This window comes from Bison bison, unplaced genomic scaffold, assembly GCF_000754665.1.
Source record: "Bison bison bison isolate TAMUID 2011002044 unplaced genomic scaffold, Bison_UMD1.0 scf7180017864239, whole genome shotgun sequence".
NCBI lineage: Eukaryota > Metazoa > Chordata > Mammalia > Artiodactyla > Bovidae > Bison > Bison bison.
In genome coordinates this window covers 2956055-2963934 of record NW_011494811.1, presented here as the reverse complement: position 1 = coordinate 2963934, position 7880 = coordinate 2956055, and positions in this window count along the sequence as shown.

The window sequence follows — 7880 nt, the reverse complement described above, 5'->3', positions numbered from 1 at the left end:
TCAATAAGAGAAGCAGAGGGCTTCCCAGTGATTCAGTGGTAAAGAACTTGCCTGCCGATGTAGGACACGTAAGAGATGCGGGTTCGATCCCTAGATTGGGAAGATCCCCTGGAAGAGGGCACTCCAGTACTCTTGCCTGGAGAATCCCATGGACAGAGGAGCCTCGTGGGCTACAGTCCAAGGGGTTGCAAAGAGTCAGACACAACTGAGGTAGTTTAGCATAGCACGCACGCAAGAGGCAAAAAACAAGCCTACTCTTGCTCACAACTCCAATCCCATGGGCTGCAGAAAGGGTAACCAGATGGGATAGAAATATCCCAACAAGGGATGGGCTGGGAGGAGACCAATTCTCCTCCGTGACCATGGGTCTCCAGGGAGAACAAATATCAGAATCCAGACCCGCTGAGTGACCCCAGTGCCATCTGACATCTGCCTCCCAAGTCAAGTACGGGGGCTGAGAGCTTGGGTGTTGGGGTCACACAGGCCCAGGTCCCAGCTTGATTATGTATGGCTAGGTGGTTGTGAATGGAGACTTCTCCCTGAGCCTTTCTCCGTTTGTAAAATGGGTCTAATGATAGTACCTATTCATAGGTACCGTCAGCTGGGACCACATGACAAAAGCTGGGCCCGGAGCATGCTGCTAAGTCTGAGCTGTGTGTAACCTGAATCGTGTGTTTTTTCATGTACATTTTAATGAATCACCTACAACATACACACCACATGTGAGTGTGAGATAGGAACTCTAGAGGGTGGGCCAGGGCAGCAAGGCACACCAGGTGATGACACTAAAACATCTCTGGAGAAGGGCTTTTTCACCCAAGGGCTACACACTGTTCCTACACTCTTAGAAACACCTATGTCCAGGGTCTTTTCATTCCTGAAGCTCCTTTCCCTCCATCTCATCTGATCCTCACCACAGCCCTAGAAGGTGGCCAGGGTGTCCCTGTTTACAGGAGGAAAACCAGTCTCAGAGAGGTTAAGTGACTAGCCTCAGGTCACACAGCTGGAATGCGACTGAGCAGAGTCACATTAGTGACTGGCTGACGGGACTGGAATGAGAGGAAAACGAGTAAGTAAGATGCCTGGTGTGTAAAGTGTAGCGAGGCACTAGCTGGCACACAGGAAGGAGCATCTCCTTTAGCTCAGCCCTGCTCATGTCTGAGCCCAAGCCCATGGGCCCTTCTTGGAGCACGAGGCTGCTGTCCGCACACACTGCCTTTGAAGGTCAGCCCTGTAAGAACCCACCCCCAGAGCCTTGGGGTGGCCACATCTACTGGCTGTGCTGGGTGTCTTCCTCTGTCAAGATTCAAGAACATCTTCCCAGAGACTGGCTACTGGAACCACTTCCCAAAAGAGTGAAATGGAGCAGATTGCAGAGGTGGTACCATAACGGCCACATGAGGCTTCTGTGCCCTCTTGAGCCTGAGGACCTGGGAAGACAGGCTGGGCCTGGCCCACGGAGGCCTCAAAACCCCCGCCAGCCTTAGGAAGAGAAGAGCAGAAACAATCAGGCCACGCTGGAGAGTCCCTGGACCGTGGCCCCTGGATGCTGGTCTACCCAGCCAAGCTCTCCTCTCTCCAGCCCTTCAGAGCCCAGCCAGGCCCCAGCTAGGCCTCTTTCAACCTCACACAAAACCTGGAAAGCATCAGCCAGTTGACAGAGATTTCTTTAGAGTCTGCAAAGAGCAACTTTTCTAACACAGATGATCACCTTTAGGTATTAGCCCAACTGCCCAAGTCTAGATTACCATATAGTTTTTCTGAAGAAGTCTCACCTGTGTATCCAGGGCCGCATTGAATCATTGGCACTGTGTAGGCTTGAGACCTGATCTGCCAGATTCAAGGCCCACTTCACCCAGGCAGGTTACTCATCTGTTCTGGGCCCATTACCTCCTCCTATAAAAAGAGGATGAGAACAGCACCTGAAGATTTCAGGTTGTTGCTAAAAAAAAAAAAAGCCACAATGTATTAAATGCCTATAACGGGCCAGGTACTGAATTTCTTTTTTTCTCTTTCTTATATGTATTTTTTAATATTCACCATAGCTCTGTTTCTCTTCTTGAGGTGTAGCTTGCATGCAGTAAAGTGCATAAGTCTTCAGTATGCAGTTCACTGAACTTTCCTGTGTTCTTTTAATCAAGTCTCTCTTGGTGTACAGCAGTTTTGCCTGCGTATGAACCTCTTACACATGAACTCAGATAAAATGTGCTCTTTTGTGACAGGCTTCTTTCATTCAGCTTTCTGTTTTTGCAGTTCAGCCAAGGTATTGTGTATATACATGTCATTTATCCTTTTATATCACTGTATAGTATTCTATTGTGTGCCTCTGCCAGAGTTTATCCATTGAATTAGGTGTTTGTCCTCATCATTATCATCATAATCCCATTTTGCAAATGAGGAAAGAGGGGCCCTTGAGCTGCTTAACTAAGTTTTTAGCCTGAAGTCTCAGAGTGCAGTTGACTCCAAGCAGGAACTTGAATCCAGACTCCTAACTCTAAAACTAACTCGTTACCTGGGCAACAGAGCCTCCCTCCCTCCTGCAGTGCTGGGGTGGGCAGAAATGAACTCTGTCCCACATGGTCATGAGCTCCTTCTCCCCGAAATACTACTGGGAGTCAGGAGCAGCTATCTGACTGGCTTCCGGTGGTAAGAAAATTGCCTCTGCTTTGGCCATTGCCAATATTTATTTTTCACTATCCCCCTGATAGCACAGGCACAGTCGTCACTCCCAGCCCTGTACCTTGAGACCCAGCCTCTGCCGATATGTCGAAAGAACTGCAAACAGCCTACGTGTGGTGGAGGCAGCCTTGGCCCCCGATCAGCAACTAGCTCTTGTGGGCAAGTGGAGCGATCCCAACCTGGCATGCGAGTAGCCCCTGCCCTATTCCCTCAGAGACTAAGTTCTCACAGTGGTAACTCAGATGTAACCCTTCAAGGCTCCTGGAGAAGTATCATAAGTCCTTGGAGGTTTCTCTGTAGGCCAAGCTTTACCCACCGAGAGGTGGGTCATCCTAGGGCCCTCCAGTGCTGATCTGACCTCAAGAAAAGGCCAAGATTCCACCTTGCTTCCCACCTCTCTGAATCCTCGTTTTCTGGCAGAGGCTGGCCTGAGGGGGCCACCTGCAAGGAGAGGGGAGGACCGTGGCTGGTCACCACTGTCCCCGCCCCCTGAACTCAGGTAGCATTCAGGTCCATCCAGCCAGATGTGATTAAATGATTGGTTACATGCAGGGAGGGAGACCCTGGGGGAAGAAGGGCACAAGGCCAACTCTCGAGGCAGCCCCAGGCACCCTTTGCCCTGTCAGTCATTAACAGAAGCCACCCCATGACAGGCAAAGAAGGGGAAAGTCCAAGGCGGTGGCCTGCCCCTCCTCCTGGGCACCGTCCTCCAAACACTCCAATCCAGGGCCCCGTGGGACATGAGATCATGACACCCAGTGGAGGGGGTGCGTGCAGAGTCATCTAATCCAACTGGTCGCCTCTCACGTCCCTGCAAAATCTCCACAAAAGCCAAGGGAGATAGGAACTAACACTGTCAATCTGCAGTTACTATGGGGGACTATGCCAAAAGCATTTGGTGTCTGAGACATAATAGTGAAAGGCAGGCATGGAGCTGGCCTACTTGTGTTCAAATCCTGACACTTCTAACCATGTGACAAATGAGGGAACTTCTCTGCACCCCAAATTCTCCATCTGTAAAATCGTGGTAGTATTGAACTTCCTCTGAGTGTTCACTATGAGCATTTAACGAGTTAACACACACAAAGTTCTCAGACTACCTGGCACTGATGGAGAGCAATCATTGGTATGGTTCGCTTAATCCTCACAGTCACCCCTTAAGATACAGATGGAAAATTCAAGGTTGAGTCACTCACCCAAGGAACAAGCTGGCATAAGTAGAGCTGGGATTTGAACCCAAGTTGAAGGGCTCCAACCTCCATGCCATAAAAACATCTTCCTGCTTTGACCATGTCTGCCCATAACCAGTGCTTTTTTATGATCCACTTGAATGCAAAACCTGTCTCACATTTGCCTCCCCATTCCTCCCAAAGGTCCCCCCACTTTCACCAGGGTAACACTGAGGTAGAGCAGGCTCCCAAACTCCTCCGCAAAAGTGAGGCTTCAAGGCCCAAAAAGGTGAATCATTGCTCAGTGGCCAAAAGAGCTGATGTCTTTGAGCTGCTGCAAGGGGAAAAGTTTAACCAAAAGCCAGACCATAAGTTGCAGACCTGATGCTGGGAAAGATTGAGGGCAGGAGGAAAAGGGGGAAACAAAGAATGCGATGGTTGGATGGCATCACTGACTCGATGGACATGAGTTTGAGCAAGCTTCAGGAGATAGTGAAGGACAGGGAAGCCTGGAGTGCTGCATTTCATGGGTTGCAAAGAGCTGGACACAACTGAGCGACTAAACAACAACAAAATGATTTGCAGGGCCAACAGCCATGGAGGCCCTGCCCAGCCAGGACAGACCTTGCAAAGACCCCCAAAACAGAGATGCCCCAAGTTTCAGGGAAGGAGGTGAGGACGTAGGCCTCTTGCCCCAGGAAGCTGGCTGACAAAGGCAGGCCTGGCCTTTCCTGCCCCACCTTCCTCTCTGGAGGCCTTACTTCCCGCTCTCTCTGCATAGCTCTTATCTTCTCTGGCCACAGAGGGGCTCAGGGAGGTTCCCTGCCAGCTCTGGGCTCACACCTCCTTGGACTCCCTGCCAGCCCAGAGCACAGGACTAGGGCTGCTTTCAAGGCCTTTCATCACCTAATATCTGGGAAAAAGAATAGGCCTGAAAAGATTCTGCAATTTCATTTCCCAAGTAGCTTTGGACTTGGGGATCTCGTCTACCTTTAAGTCTATATGGTAGAAAATCAGGTTCTTGTGGTGATTATGCTTGGGCCTGAGTGGGCCTAAGTCCAGCCTGTGTGAGTTTTCCATGGAGACACTGAAGTAAAGGGTCAAGTCTTGGGGACAGGAAGCTTCCCCAGGCCATAGGGAACCTCCCCTCACCTTTACAGCCAGAGCCTACACTCCAGGATCTCTGGGAATCAATGCTTCCATCTTTGGTATCACCCAGGGACTGACTCCGGTGGAGGAAATTCTGGGCTGGCCAATGGGTGTGCTCAGCCCCCAACCAGTGCTCCATGAACTGGGGAATTACAAAGATATCTGCCATATGCTCAACTATGCCTACAGTAAACCAGCTCAAGGTGCACAATTATATATGTTTTTGCTTTTAGTCAGAGAGGAAACATATGCTCCCACACCACGATCACCATCCACCACACACACATACATGTATTCATTCCCTCTGCAAGGGACAGGAGGCCTAGGTTTACTCCAGACCCCGGGAGGGCTGATTTTCCTCCTTCTTCCACCAGCAGCCCTTGCCCTTGAAGAGGTAATAGTCCCATTTTTCTACATCCTGGCCCTGTTCCCCAGCAAGCACCTACCGGCCAGGGAACAAAATCACAGGATGCCTAAGGTAGGTCTGCCCCACCTCAAGGACAGCTCTGGGCCGGCTGATGTGTGCTGCAGACCTGTCTGCCTTGGGAGAGGCCCAGTGGAGTCCCAGTGGAAATTCAGCTTACTCCCTAAAACTGAATGCTAGGAAAGATTGAGGGCAGGAGAAGGGGGCAACAGAGGTTAAGATGATAGGATGGCATCATTGACTCAACAGACATGAATTTGAACAAGCTCCAGAAGATGGTGAAGGACAGGGAAGCCCAGCATGCTGCAGTCCATGGGGTGGCAGAGTCAGACATGACTAAGTGAATGGGCAATCACAACAGCAACCCTAAAACTTACTGAGTGCAAGGAACTGAAGGCAGCTAAGCCTCAGATATCCTTGCCTCCTCAGAAAGAAATCCTCCCAAGAACCAGAATGAGATTTCAGAAGGATGCAGCCTCTCTCTGGCAGGCAAAACATCCCCTCTAAGTGGCCATCTGACACTGGCTGAGGTTCCTCTAGCCAAGGAGACCTCATCCTTCCCAAGATGACCACCTGCCTATCCTGTGTGGCATCAGGGATGCAACAAAGACTAAGGTGGTGGGAATGATTTCCCGTTACACGGGCCATTTTCATGCCTCTTCCCTTTAACAGTGTTCCGGATATAGCAGCACATGTTAAGTCCAAACGAAACTACCTTTGCCCCTAGTGCCCTGTGACAGCCCCTCGCCACCCTGAAAACCCATGAGTCTACAGTGGTTAATCATACCCACCTCAGACAGGTGTTAAGAGGCTAGGGCTTCAGGTCCATCTCCTGCAGGGAAAAACAAGCCTAGAGGGAATTCCGGGCTGTCCAGTGATTAGGACTCCACATTCCCAATGCATGGGTGTGGGTTTGACCCCTAGTCTAGGAACTAAGATTGCATGTGCCAGGTGGCACAGCCAAAAACAAAACAAAGGCTGGAAGCGCCCAAATAAAAGAACAAATCCAGGTTTGCTGGAGTGCCATGTGCTACATCCCCCTCTTATCATTTCAGCACCCCAAACATTAGGACCACAGACTAAGCAGGGAAGACTGGAAGGCCCCATGCCTCAGGTCTCCAAAGAATCTTCGAGGCTACAGGGTGGATAAGGCTGGCCCCTTGTCAACAACCAACAACTGGGCAGGTTAATACAAATACAGGCTGCTTTGCAATCAACCCCCACACCATCCCCTCTAAGCTCAGCAGACTTTCCAACCTCAACAAAAGGAACCAGCCACTGGTTTAGCTGTTAAAGACTAGAAGAAATCAACCAGTGCCCTTCCCCCCTCCTCCCCTTCCTAGCACCTACCTCATCTATAAAGGACAAGCCTACAAGGCACAGTAAAACCAAAGCAAAACCAGCTTCACCATCAATGTTTCTTGAAAAAAAATGGGTTTATTGATTTTTAAACTGCAAATAGTCGTTACAAAAAGTTTTTTTTTTAAATAAATTCACACAAAGAAAGAGAAATAGAAAGCGACGGTAGTGACCAGCAAGAGGAATAATAATTACATTCATCTTAATGTGTGGTGTGCCAGTTCTGTTTGTATTAACATTGGAAAACTCCAAAACCTGGAATCCAGAACCTCAAATCTGCAATCGGAATGTCTTGAGATGGGCACGTGGAAGTCAAAGGGTTTCTTTTTTTTTTTTTCCCTTTTAGAAGCTATACATAAGAAGTTGTTTTCCTTCTGTACTGTCACAGAACTTTTACATACATTCTCAGTCCTAGTTGTGAAAGGCCAAAAGAGAAAGAAACTCAATTTGCAGTCCAACACAAAGGGGGGAAATTTCTAAAATAAATAATCCAACAGTTTTTTGCATTTTTTTAAATTAATTTTTCATTTTTTTAAAATAAAATAACCAAAAAAAGTGTAAAGTTACAAAAAATCTCGTTGAAGAATAATATATTAAAACTGTGGAAAAAAAGGAAAAAGACACGTCACAAAATTTTAAGATTAATATGAAGATCATAATTTAACATAAAAGAATATATTCTATGGATTTGTCATCCTGATAAATATGAACAAAATTAACATTACCTCCTTTAATAAGGATATTCATTATCAATTTGCTTCATTTTTTTCTAAGCTGTTTACACTTTATTTCATTATTAGCCAGTTAATTCATTCGTTTATCCATTTGTTTCATGCCTTTCATGTGGAATGCTTTCTTTAAAAGTTTCATGATCTATGACTCTAAATTGAATACAATTAAGAGGCAAATAGCTAAAAATCTTATTGGCCTAGAAATGTCCCGATTTTACCAAGTAGCTCTGTTTAGACCATTCCTCACACAGCAAAATCAAAGAAACTGGAGGGATGTTTACATTTGCCAGGAAAGAAACACTTTGAGTGCAGCAGCTCTCACATTCAGGTTGAGCTCTGATCTGTGTGTGTTAGTCGCTCAGTCATGTC